This window comes from Sceloporus occidentalis, unplaced genomic scaffold (assembly GCF_023333645.1).
Source record: "Sceloporus occidentalis isolate IW3139 unplaced genomic scaffold, rSceOcc1.0.p SCAF_3, whole genome shotgun sequence".
Taxonomy (NCBI): Eukaryota; Metazoa; Chordata; class Lepidosauria; order Squamata; family Phrynosomatidae; genus Sceloporus; species Sceloporus occidentalis.
In genome coordinates this window covers 199088885-199103037 of record NW_028316983.1, presented here as the reverse complement: position 1 = coordinate 199103037, position 14153 = coordinate 199088885, and the positions used below count along the sequence as shown (strand labels likewise).

Genomic DNA, 14153 nt, shown 5'->3' with positions numbered 1-14153 from the left:
GCATCAGTTTCCATACCTATCTAATTGGGGACAGTTTGAAAAGGATAAGCTGGAAACTCCTACTTTAAGCAATTGTCTGTCTTTGAGGAGATTCAGCCATTTTTTACTTATATCAGATACTTTTCCCCTCCTTATACATAGTTCTGATTGAAGTGATGGGCATGGTATTCTCTAGTAGGTATTTCTACTGGTATCCAGAAACAAAGGATTTATGAGACATTTTAAGTGTCATGCCTCATATACCTTCCTTTGGAGATGAAATAGGAGCAATCCCAAGAGTATTCCAAAGATACTATCTTGTCCTTTCCAATGGCTTTTGGATGTGGTTGATCACCAGACCCTGATTCTTCTAGGACTAGTGAGCAATATTCCTGGCTTATGCTCTTTTTTTTTTTTACAAAGTCTAGTTGAAAACTAGCCAAGAGAAAACACATTATCCATAAAAGGCAGCAAAGCTGCTCAAAAACTACTCATGGGAGTGTATTTTCCACAAGAGGGAGGTGGGTAGTTACTGCAGGAACCATCTGGTACTAGGCTGAACTTATTCAGAAATGCCTGAGCATTCATAGGAACACCTGTGTCATGGCTAATGCCTCATTGTCAGGTTGGCAAAAGAAAATAGGAAGTATTCCTTTGGCACAATGGAGTTACCATCTGGGTTCTACAAATCCTGGCCTATGTCCATTGAGTTGATCTTCTACTCTCAGATGCAATGGAGGATACTTTTTTGTTGACTCTGTTGAGACGAGATTAAACTGCCAGTCTAGTCAGCTTTTTATAATATAGTGTCTAATTCAGGCTATAAAATATCTTGGGCCTGCTCTATCACTTGCCTCGTGTCCTAGTAGAACAAGGCTATATTTCCCCATTCAACAGATATTCCCTGCCTATTATTATTATTATTATTATTATTATTATTATTATCTGAAACCATAGAAACAGATATCCCTCAAACTCTACTCAGAGTTAGCAAATGGTGCTATCAGCAGAATACTTGTTCTTTGAGATGTCTGGTAGTCACAATTTACTATGGTAAATACAAAAGCATACACACTTCTAGCCATGCTGCCCTTGTCAGTTAAGCCTACAGTTAGAATAGACAGAAGCAGGTGCTTTTTAAAACGGAAAATTCTTGTGAAGGAATCATACTCTATTTTCTTAAATTCAGGGAGACTTTTTTCTTCTTTCACAACATTGTGTATTGTTGCCAGGCAGGCTGGTATGCTGGCTATCCATAATGAAAACATACATACAAAACCTCCACACTTTTCATTCTTAGCAACCACAGTAATGTTGAAATCACAGGATGAAAGCAGGGCTGTGCAGTTAAAAATTTCACATTCCTAAATGGTTTTCTCCCATTCACTGATGGTTCCAAATGTTACACTTTAAAATAAGAAATTGGCTATATTTTTCAGGGGTCCTACCTTTCAGAATATTCTAACATATCCTGAAACCCTTCTTTCACAAGGTACTAGAAACTGTGGCTAATTCTGTGTTTGATTGTTTTTAACTAGTGCCTAGAACTGAATTTTAAAAACATCTCACCACCATAAACTAAGTGTAACATCTCCCCCTAGTGTTCACTCTGATTATCGTTCTTTTTGTAAAGGTACCTGACTACCATATTTGAAGCTTCAGATATCATCCAGGAGGGGATGGGAGAAAGAAAGAAAGAAAGAAAGAAAGAAAGAAAGAAAGAAAGAAGATGCAAGGTAATGAACTGGATTCAGATATAGTTATATTGTACTTAACACCTAAAATCAAGGAGAGTTGGTTATTAATGATGAATCTCAGTTCCATTGATTTCCATGTTTGCACCCAAAGTAAGAATAAATCTGGATCCAGTTCATTGGATCTACTGGGAAATAATCCAACACTATCTAAACAGACCTCCACTCATCTAGTGAGACCTTCCACCCTTCTCCGCTGGACATACCATACCAGCAACTCTGTATGCTGAGCATTCAACCATCTCTAATAAATACTGAGACCATAAGGGAGGACTACAGGGGAAGCGGGAAATTTCCTTCTCACAGTTCTGTTGAAGGAAGCCATTCTGCTAGCAGTGATGGTAAGTACATATCCCCATTTGTTTAGAATTGTACGACCCACTTTTCTAAGGTGTGTTGAAAGCAATTTACAGTGGGCCCTTGGTATCTGCTGGGGTTTGGTTCCAGGACCCCCTTATGGATACCAAAATCTGTGGATGCTCAAGTCCCATTAAATACAATGACAAAGTAAAATGGTGTCTCTTATATAAAATGGCAAAATCAAAGTTAGCTTTATGAAATTTATATTTTTTAAAAAATATTTTCAATGGATTCTTTCATCCATGGATATGGAGGGCTGACTGTACAACAAAAGAGGGTGGGAAAGAAAACTATGGGCCCAATGGGCAGGTCAAAATAAAGGTGCTTCAGGTCACTTTGGAGGTATGCTGTTTAACTGATGCATGCGTCCTAAGAGGCAAGAAGCCGCGCCAAAGCCACGCTCTCATCCTAAAGACTGGAGCACAGCTTTGGCACAGCTTCTGGCTTCTTAAGATGTGTTTATCATTTAAACAGCATACCTCCAATGTGACCCGAAGCAGTTTTATTTTGGCCTGTCTGTTTGGGCCCTATAATTATTAAAATGGTGCAGGGAGGGCATCTGGAAGGTTATGCATTTCCTAACCCTGCCATACAGCATCTGTTCCTAAGAGTCTGAAATTCTAGTAACTTGGCTCACCACCCTTTTCACAGCTTTAGATGAAAAATATATAATGATCTGTCAATGTAGTATTGCAGATGTAACAAATGACATAAATCATTCTTCAAGACAGAGAACATATGTCCATTACATTTGTGCAGAACTCTTCCTTCTGAATCTTTTGACTTAAGGATACCCTGCCCCCCTTTCCCTGAGAAAATTTTCATTCTGGTGCAAGTATTGTTCCAATATGTATAGGTTGAGTCCCCCTTATCTGAAATTCCAAAATCTGAAATATTCCAAATTATTTTTGGAATGAAATAGTAACACCTTTGCTTTCTGATGGTTCAGTGTACACAAACCTGGTTTCATAGACAAAATTTAAAACAGTGTATAAAATAACCTTCAGGTTATGTATATAAGGTGTACATGAAACATAAATGTGTTTAGGCATGGTCCCATCTTCAAACTATTTCATTATCTTGTATGCAAATACAGGTATTCCAAAATCCCAAATACTTCTGGTCCTAAGCATTTTGGATAAGGGATACCAGCCTGTACTTGCAGCCTTGAAGTAATTTTTCCTGTGGCAAGTTAGCAAATCATTTTCCTGCTATGGCATTGCTAGATTTCTGAATAAGCAAGAAGGCCAAAGCCACACTAATCCTGGAGATGCGAGCTGCCTTGGGTACTATATTGAGAGAAGGGCAGGATATAAATTAAATTAGTAAATAAATTCTATTCTAGTGAGAGCAATTTGAGGGGTTTAGGAAATGCCATGTTGATAATGCCTTTGATAATTCTTTGTTATGCTGCCTGGGGTGTTGGTAATTTATTGAAATAACACTGTGAGTAGGAAATCCTTTACAGCCTTGTCAGAATTAACTAGTATATAAAGCACCTCCTATCCCAAGACACTAGGAAATGGGGAGGGAAGGCAGGTGTGAGGCATGAGTTGAAATAGCATTATAATTTTAATTTTGCAGACAGTGTATAGCTATCACTATCTCCTCCACTGTGAGTTGATCGCAAGGTTACCTTTCTAAAATAAAATGACCGGATTTTGTGGAACGTGGCTGTTTTGGCTCTTAGAGTACTGATACCATTACAGTACTGGTGTCAGGATACAGCTGCTTGTGACTAAGATGGTGCTTGAAAAGCAAGTCCTCTCCAATCAGTGCAGTCACTCGACATCTGTTTCCTGTTTTCATTCTTTCCCTTTTATCAGTCTGTCTCAGTCTGTCTGAGTTTCTCTTTCACCTGAGGCTGATTCAGAACACACTTATCTAGTTGTGCTATTTTGTGTTTCTGGATTCTATGGACTGCCTCTTTAGCAACATTGTGTCTAATTCCTATTGAAAAGAATTAATTGGATGTTTTAAGAAGTCTTTCATTCTGTGGTAATATTATAACATTTTTGTCATCTACTCTTCATTAAGATGACTAACTTCCTCTCCAGCTACCAGTGAAACTGCTTTCCTGTTGAATGTCTCCATTTCCAGAATACAATTGTGAATTGATTCATTTAAAAAAACCAAAAACAAAACTAGAAACACTGAATCACAAATAAGGGAAAGCAATAAATGTTTTCCCGTCCTCCCATTCTCCTCAAAGAAAACAGCAGTACTGTAACAACAGCAGGTATCATTTGTTAATCCAATAATCATCAGGATACAGGACAGGATACTCTGGAAAAAAATGAAACTTCTGTTTATGTTATGCAATGGATTAAAAGGGGGAGTTTTTATTTTTAGCAAATGCAACTGCCTAAAGAAATACACTCAGTTGGCCTGGAAGTAACAAAACTAGAGCTCATGCCCTTGACAAGCTGGTTAGTGCCTTTGTTTCATAAGATTGCACCGACTCATCAATCAGTTGACGTAAAATGTGTTGCATATTTGTCTGCAGAAAGCTATAGATGTATATAATCTTAAAAACAAGCATATACCAAATCTAAGAAATTTGTTCTGGATCTCAGAAGAAGGCAGTTAATCAGTTATAATTTGATATATACTTAGCAAAGTGTGTATGTATAAAACAACAGTGTATCACCTGCATGTGTCTCAAAAAGCAGGTACTTTTTAGGAACACAAGCAACTGGCAGGACCTAAGATACTGAACAGATCAACACTGATTGTTCTTCAATCTTATTTGTGTGACTGAATGCAGTTGTAGATGATGTTATGTATGATACATGGAGAAAACAGCCACAGACCTGAGCACATGTTTCAGGAAGCTTGAGCAATCAGTGGCTTAGACGTTTTAACTTTGAACGCCATATCTACTCTCAGTTGTCTGTGTTTGTAACTGAAGTGCCACATATTTCAAGTACTTTGGGAACAAGGGGAAATTTCTAGATCCAGACTGAAGAACCTAATATTACATGGCCTGAACCTACTTAACACCACCGTCCATTGAGCACTCTGTTCTCAACATGTATAACTGCCACATTAGAAACTGCTCATTTTGATTATGAGCAGATGATGAAGAAGCAACTGAAACACTTTAATATTCAAGCAGATTTGGAACTGCATGGCAGAAGGCCCTGCAGGGAGGACCTGCCTTTGCTGGCCACAAGGAGCACAGGCTGGTGAGGACTGGATGATTACATCAGGTGCAGATTGCTGTGGCACCAGGCATGGAGTATGGGGTAGAGGGTTCATAGAAATAATAATAATAATAATCATCATCATCATCATCATCATCATCATCATCATCTCTATCTGTCCCATTTTGCTCTCTCTTTGGACAATGCTTCAACCCTCCCTTCTAGCATCAAGCCATGGCAGTTTTAAGTGGTGTTAAATTAGATTATTTCTGCATTGCGGATGCAGCCCCAGTTATTCAAACTTGAGACCTTGAGAAATGGAGGGACTCCTTCAGAAGCAAGCATCATCAATCCGTTTCATCCAGTGTGGAAAAAGAATTTAGCACAGCAAGATCAATGTGTTTTTCTCCTATAGAAGAGGGGCATATTTTTCTATGGGTTATCCAGAAGTGATACCCATGGCACATAGAGATCCCGTTGAACTGAAAATTTGCATTGAAACAACCTGCTGCAGCACTCACATCCCCCCTTCCCTACCATCACCCACATCAAAGGCCAAAGTGCACATCTTATAATCTCAAATGAAAAATGGCACCTATCTCTTAAAGCAGAGTAAGCCAGCCTCAGGCAGTGTATTTGAGATTCCATGAAAGGGCAGCAGGCTGTTATTTCGTATTGTCATATTTTGACTGCTGGGCATTGGAAGATTCTTCTGTGGTCAAAATGTGTACATTATATGGCTGGCTCTGGGTTCTGACTTGAGGGGGGAGAGAATTTGTTGCCCCACCTCAGATAGCAAAAGGATTTGGACCTTGACCATTCAGCAGCCCTATAAATGCCAGCTGTGAGTGTATTACAACAAAAAGCACAGGGGTATATTTTCATGGAATGGAAGGCAATATGATCAGATTCAGCAAATATCTCATAGCATGCAGAGATGCTTACTGTAATTCACCTTGATAACGTGGTCTTGAATCAAGAGCAGGGAACACCTTTTTTGGACTGATGGTCACACTGCCATCATGTGGTCAGGGTTTTTTGATACCAAATATATACACGTAACCAACCAGAAATGCATTCAGTATACTATTATATACGCATCGTCATAGGCTGAGCAGAGACCGCTCTCCCTGCTGTGCTACTCCTTTTTTAAATTGCTGCTAATTCTCACCACACACACTTTTCATACTCCAGCTGTCAGGGTCTCACAGAAGCTAAGCAAGCACTTCAAAGCATCAAAAAGCTACAGCCAAAGATTAACAAGGACCCCTGCTGAAGACAAAGGCAACTAGATCTTATGAATACTCACATTGCTAGAGCTTTACAGTTCTGAAAAGCTCAGCTAAGCACTAGATTTTCTTTTCCAAGATGCTTTACAAACAATATGGCCATTTAGATGTCTCACAGACAGGTTGTTGCCATGTGCTTTCAAGTCATTTCCAACTTATGGCAACCCTAAAGTGAACCTATTACAGGGTTTTCTGGAGGTGAGAGTGCATGACTTGCAAAAGGTCATCCAGTGGGTTTCAATGGCTGAGCAGGGAATTAAACCCTGATCTCAAGTCATAGTCCAATGCTCAAAGCACTACATTAAGCTCACACAAAGAGGAGGCATGGGTAAATCAAATTCAGACCACACTCTGGCCTTATGAGCTGAATAAAGCTTAGGTTTTTTGTGATGTGGGAACTCATTCCTATTCTTTCCATGTTATTTCTGCCTCTGGTACCAAATTTTCAAGTAGTGATGCCCAGATACACATATACTTCAGTAACTAAGGTATATGTCAGGTATGATGTTGTTAAAGCATGGCCCATGCTTCAAGTATATTGTAGAGCAGAAAGTGTGTGGAAAGCATGTTTCATCAATATCTTAGAGAAGCAACAACAAAAAAAAAGGATACTTGAAAGAGCCAAGAAAAAGAAACTATGGCAAAGTGTTTAGAATATGTGTGACTTTGGAAAATCACCTATACTTCCTGTTGTGTCACATGTAAAGAAAAACTAAATACACTCCTTTTTGGTACTTAAAAGAATACTTTCCACACAACCAATATTGTAGTATTTTATTTGCATTGTAACTAGCTTTGTTTTCCAGCAAAAAAATGATATTATGTCTCTGTAATAATTCAAAGACACAAAATTGTCTTCAATTCAAATGCTCATGAACTGTAGTACTTTAACAAGTTCTCATCTGTTGGCTTCAGAATTTTCTTTTCTGACATGTTTACAACCCAACCTGGAGCAAGCCCAAAGAAAATCTGTCTAGGATCCTTGCGCCTGCTCAGCATTTGGAATAGTTCATCCTTTGTAATATCTGGTAATATATAACCATATTTTTGGGCAAGTTCCAGTCTTGCTTCTTGAACCTTTGATGGATCAGCCAAGTAGCCACGATTCTTAGCATCTGTATAGTAACGAACAAGATCTTCAGGAGGAAGCATTCGCTTTGGAATTGGTTTGCCTCGCAGAAAAAATGGCACTGGCTTGCAAAGAATGTCTGTGTGAAGGAGATACAGTATTAGCTATTGTGGTATTAGCATCTCTGACAGATGGGGTAATGTGAATGTAAACAGTTTACTTGCTTATACAGTGGGCTTTTCTTATCTGTGGGCTTGCCATCCATGGATCTGAGCTTTCACAGATGGCAAGCCCATTGTTTTTAATGGAGATGTGTGCATGAGGCCACACTAGTGGCCACCATAGGTAACAACAGGACTTGAGGTTCTGCGTTTTCTGTTATCCATGATGGGGGTCCGGAACAGAATCCCTTTCGGTACAAAGGGATGACTGTATTTTGCTATTACAGAGGTCCACTCCCTATTATACCATAACCTGTGATTATACCTGAAATGTAAGAAAGTTATATACTGTATAATTAAACCAGAGGGAAAGGTTTAAAATTTACTTTGGGCCATAATCCTTGCAAACCCTTTATTTTTACAAAAATATATGAAAGCCTGGGCATAAAAAAGTCAGGGAAAATATTTTTTTTTCCTACTTTTCCTCCAAAACCATTTTTCCACAAATAAACTGGAGGGGGGAATGAAAAAAAAGAATTATGGAATATTTTATTATAGAACCAAGTATAAATTGTTTAAGACAAGATGTTCATATATTTACTCTCCCTAAATTATTTCTAAAAAATACATCATATTTAAAGTAAACTTTAATGTAAGACAAATGTACAGTCTCTGATCATTGCAATTCCTGTTGTTTGTTTTCTTTCTTCAGTTCTTTTTATGAGAATGAGTACTTTTTGGAACTATGGAGAACTAGAGAAGAAAAAAAATCTCTATTTTACTACTGATTGTTTCTTCTGTTTTGATTACTTTTGTTTGCTCTTAATAACCTGCCAAAACCAGAGGTTCCTTTACAGTTCAGGGCCTTGTAGCTTCATCTATAATAAAACCAAACCAAACCAAAATAAAGCAGGGAATTTGTAATTATCATCTGAATGCTTTTAATATACCAAACTTGATAATTTTATGCCAAATAAATTATGTGTTACATTTTATGTTCCTAGAGTGAAAACATATTTCCATCTGCAAAGAATGTTAATATCACATTTTTTTTCAATTTTTCTGAAAATTCTGGGGAGAAAAGGCATCTATACATCTGGAAATTTTATATCTCTATTTTGAGGCTACACCAAACAGAATTTAACTAGCATTCATTAACAGCAATGTGAAATCAAATGCAAAAAAGATGAAGTCAGCATTTTTTTATTTTTCAAGAAACCTAAAGGCATACATTTATGAAAAAGCTGCAATGAAAATCAGTGTTAAAGAACATACTTTCTCTCAAGCACAACAATAAAATTTCTTACCCAAACTGATTGGATCATAGAAAGATGTAGTAATAACGCCACCATTTTTTTCAACTGCAGCAATGGCTAATTCTGATGCCATCTGTACTTCAATATTTATTTTTGCTGCAAAGGTATCAGCACCCTATAAGTATACATGAACAGGTCACACGTGTTAGGTCATATAAGCATCATTTAAACTGCCACAGTGTCATGTGCAGTACAGAACTTAAATCTATTATTACTCTTACTGCTTGAATACAATGATTTAGGAGATTGCTTTTGATAGGCAGCACCTGGATCCTGGCAGGATCTAAGAAGTCTGAAAACTTAATTCCAAGTCTGTAGTATAGCTATACTGACTGCCAGCAGGCTTCTGGATGTAACCTGAAGATTCAAGTGTTATCAATTAAAGCACTAAATGCCATGGCAACAAATCATCTAAAGGACCACTTTCATGAATACTAAATTCCTCCATGTAGGAGCTCCTTCTCAAATATCATTTATTCATCAGATGTACATATATAATAAGTGTATTAACTATGGCTTTGTCTTGTCAGTGGTGACCTCCATATTATAGAACTCCCTTCCAATGGCATGTCTCTTCTGTTCAAGATGTTTAAGTGAGGATTGAAAATCTTTTGGATTAATGCTCAGCATTTGGAATAGTTCATCGTTTGTAGTATCTGGCAATGCATAACATGTTTTTGGGCAAGTTCCTGTCTTGCTTCTTGAACCTTTAATGGATCAGCCAGGTAGCCTTTAATCAGAGATAATAATCATTTTATAAATCAGAGAGAAATGTAACACTCTGACTTACATGTTTGGCTAAGGGAGCAGTTTTAAATTGGTTTCTTGCCTTTTCTCTTGTTTAGACATTGTTTTCTGTAATGCTTTCAATAAATAAATATTATCGGTCTCAGCCATCCAAGTATATAGAATATAAACAATTTCCATTCTTCCAAAAGATAAAGAGCAAAAGATACATAGTTTTATGGGCCCCTGCTGAAAATATTCAATAGTTACAGTGTTGCACTTCAGATTTATGCAAACACAGAGCATCAAAAGCAGCTTCCTCATGGCACAGGGGCCACCAAGGCTACTTCCAGCTGACACATGGAATGAATTGCTTCATCTTTAGATTTTTTCCTCTGAACACATTCCTAAAATGACCATCTATTTTACTTCTGTTGCCTTTCTCTATTGCATTCATCATTTCAACTTCTACGTGTTATTTTTCAGAAACTTGTGAATAAAACATGACACAGTTAAGAATATGGTTCCCATTAGGATGTCATTTAAAGTGTCCCTTACCTTTACAAACTTGCTTTTACAGCAAATACTGTTAATTCCTCTAACTGACCCTCATCTAGGAATATGCAAACTCTCCCATAGGATGCAGTGCCCTCTGGTGGAATCACGGTTACTTGATTTCATATATTTTTCAAACTAAGGCCCTGAAGAAATTATAAATAAAACATACCTCTGCACTTAAAAAAAATTAACTAAACCGAATATCATATTATAGACTTACCTCCTCCACAAGTTGGATGCCATAATGCCTTTTCAGTGGTTGTATCGTTACACCTCTGGCATTTGTCAGCTGTGTTAGATCTATTGGTTCTGTGGGATCAAGTCTACCTAAATCTATCAAGTACTGTAGCTTTCTGAGAGTGAGGGGTGGATACTGACGTCTGAAACTGTAAAAAGGAGAAAAGAAAAGAATTAGACTTTCAGAATGCAAAGCGAATTCAAAGTGTGTGAAGAACACTATAGTCACTATGCAGCAGAAAGGTCCTGTACAAATTCTATTGGAAAGACTCAAGGCTGTCCCGCTGCTCAAGTTTGCACTATAATGGAATAGTTTGTGTTTTTCATCATAGAAACTTCGTCTGAACTGTTTCAAAAATTATTTGTGACGAGACAAGAAAAGGCTGCTTGTGCTGAAAAGAAAAACAAAACACCCCTCTCATGAGCGGATCTTTTCACATGTATGAAAACAGGCTTTCCGGATCATGTCTATTGTCCATTTAGACAAAATATTTATATAGATACAGAGCTTTTATATCTTTTCCCCTTTTTGACATCACATACTTCATTTTATCCCCTTCTTGGCAGTACTGTCAATGCCTCTACTTACTACTACAAGATTGTGCAATTCTTCAATTTATTTTTGCACACAAAATTAAGTCAGGTTGCAGACTTAACACAGTACATAACAACAACAACAACAACAACAACAACATAAAATATTTATTTATATCCCGCCTTTCCCTTTCGAGGATCTAGGTGGGTAACAACAGTCCAATATAACATTTAAAAACAGTAGTAACATGATCCTAATCCCCTGGCCCTCCCTGCTTCTGCTGAAATACAAATAAAACATCATACTATACAATAACAGTAGCAGTATCACACATTACATCCAGTTGCATAGAGAATGCAGCTAAAATTAGGAGCATGAAAAAACATTTACAGGAGTGGTCATAGAGAGAGACAGTGCATAGGTGAGCAGTTAAAGTTCTCATTTTGGAGATTAGTCTGGGAAGGCTCACTGAAAGAGATCCATCTTTATTGCCTTTTTAAAGGCCTCTAAAGATGTAATTTGGTGGATCTCCTCCAGCTGGTCATTCCACATTTTCGGAGCGGAGGCTGAAAAGGTTCTCTGGGAAGTTGCCACCAGCCTGGTTTTCTTCGGCTGTAGTAGTTTCCTCCCAGAGGACCTGAGTGTGCGGGAAGGATTGTATGGGGGGAGGCATTCCCTCAAGTAGTCTGGACCCACACCATGTAGGGCTTTATACTATAATAGTGTCCAACTGCTGATGCTGAGAGCAGTGCACAGCCGCAATTTTTATTGCTACTGGAGAAACCAGAGTATAGTGGGCCCTCCCTGTCAGGTGGCTTTGGATCCATTAATATGAATACCCATGGATTGACGTACCCCATATTATTCAATGGTGGTGGCATAAATGGGAACATGCGCATGCTGAAGTGTGTGCATTAATATCGCTGCCACTGAATAATATGGGGCACAACCGGTTTGTTTTTTAGCATGGGAGGGGGAGAACCAGAACTTTAGCAATATGGAGGGCCCACATATGGCTACACAAAAGAAAACTTACTCAGATGGGAAAAGTGAATCACTCTGACCACTCTATAAGCCTTCTGTCAACCAAAAGCAATCAGCTGAAGAAATGGAACAAATATTTCCCATATCCCAATGTCATTCCCAGGCTTTTCATCTATTCCATTTCAGTCCTTTTCCCTATTCCAGATTTGGCAGATTTTATTGCTGGGCTTGATACTGCACTAACCAATTTAAAAGTAACGAGTCTGATTAAAATGAGAAGGAATACTTAAGCAGGTACAGAACTACTGCAAGGAATTATAACAACAGAGTTTTCATCCAAGTTAGTAACTCTGCAAACAACCTTACCTGTGCCCTTCATTGTAGCTATATTTGGGGATAACTAAATAAAAGGGAGTTTGCCCTCCTTCAAATCCTAAGCGCGGGCGGGTTCCTCTTTGCCTTTCTCCTTTATGACCTCGGCCACTTTTCCGACCTCTATACCTTCCACGTCCACGTCTCCTTTCCTAAAAGCAATAGTCTTTCATCAGCTTGTTACATATAGTAAATTCAATTCAACTGAGAGAAGAGATAGCCCTGCATCACTGGCACCTGTTTTGTTGTTGGTCTTCAAGCTTCCAACTTATTGTGACTCTAAGGCAGAACTATCACAGAGTCTTTTTAGTATGATTTGTTCACAGAGGATTTGGCAACGCCTTCCTCTGGCCAAGGTCACCTAGTGGGTTTCCATGGCTGAGCAAGATTCGAACCCAAGTCCTAGTCCAGCATGCAAACGACTACATCACCCTGACTCTTCTTGAAGTGCAAACGCTAGGTGAAACCACTAATAATGTTTGCTCAGTAGTTGTTGCTCAGTAGTCCTTAAGTTGGCCCCGACTCACAGTGACCCTGTGGATGAGGCATCTCCATGGCCCCCTTTTCCTCCACTCCTCTGCTTAGATCCTGTATATATCCCAGCCTCTCTGATTAAATCCAACCATCTTGCGTGCGACCTTCCTCTCTTTCTACTACCCTCTCCTGTCTTTTCCAGAGAGTCATGTCTTCTCATGATGCGGCCCAAGTAGGACAGTCTCAGTTTCACCATCCGACTGAAAAGAAACCTATATACAGGCATCCACTGGTATTTTTAGTTGCTCATCCAAAAGTAGTATTTAAGAAGTCCTTTAACTATGGTTTGAATGCCCACAACATGCTGGATGCAGGCCTGCATTTAGCACCTTTGGTTCTCTATGCCAGAGCAGGGTGCCAGATCTGGAGGAGGACAAGGCACCGCAAGAAAAATGTAGACTATTACAAACCAAGAGCTAAAAACACTACTATCAATGTAAATTCGTGCTTCTTAGTCCTAGTCAAAATGGAGAACTTTCCTCCTGGACGGAATGTTGAAATGGAAAGGAGGCCACCTGGTCACCCTGGGCCTGAGTTTGGGAAAGCCTTTTCCAGCCCTCAAAGCCCTGTTCGTCTGGAAAGTCAGTCTGCAAAGGGCTCTTGCAGCACCTCTGAGAGGAACTGAGAGAGAGATGTTGGGAGCAAAGGTCTCTGAGGACTCTGGCTCATGCTACTAACTTACAAGGGGATTCTGGGGGCTGCAGTTTTTATGAGACCTTTAGTTTAGCCTGCAGCAGCCCCGAACTCACCGTTTGCCGGGCGCCGTCGTTGGGCCTCAGGTTGGCGAGGCTGACCCGGGGCAGGGTCCGCAGCAGCTCCAAGGCTTTTGCCCCGGTTCCCTCCTGTGGCCGCCATCTCAGCCTCGCTCCTTCCTTCCTTCCAGACAGCCAGCCGTGCGCACGCGCAGAAGCACCCCTTGCGGCCAAGAGGGATATAGCACCGCTGTGCCATTAGCACTGCTCTGGCTGCCTCCTGTTGCATTGTGGGTTTTGTAGTTCAGCCGGGCCTAAGAGCTCCCTGGCGGAGAATTCCAACGCCTTTCCTCAAACTGCAAATCCCAGAATGCAGCAAGAGGAGGCAGCCAGAGCAGTTTGGCCGAGCTTACACTTTGTAAACTGCTTAGGGAGTGCTTA

At 39.4% G+C, this 14153-nt stretch overlaps 1 pseudogene across 1 annotated transcript; it reads right to left on the bottom strand.

Moving 5' to 3' along the window:
* Positions 1-7287: 7287 nt before the first annotated feature.
* Positions 7288-13891, bottom strand: LOC149317319 (large ribosomal subunit protein uL15m-like; annotated as a pseudogene). Its single transcript, XR_016280620.1, has 5 exons — positions 13770-13891; positions 12481-12638; positions 10579-10744; positions 9066-9189; positions 7288-7736 (listed from the first exon to the last, which is right to left on the bottom strand). The product of XR_016280620.1 is annotated as a large ribosomal subunit protein uL15m-like (transcript).
* Positions 13892-14153: the final 262 nt, after the last annotated feature.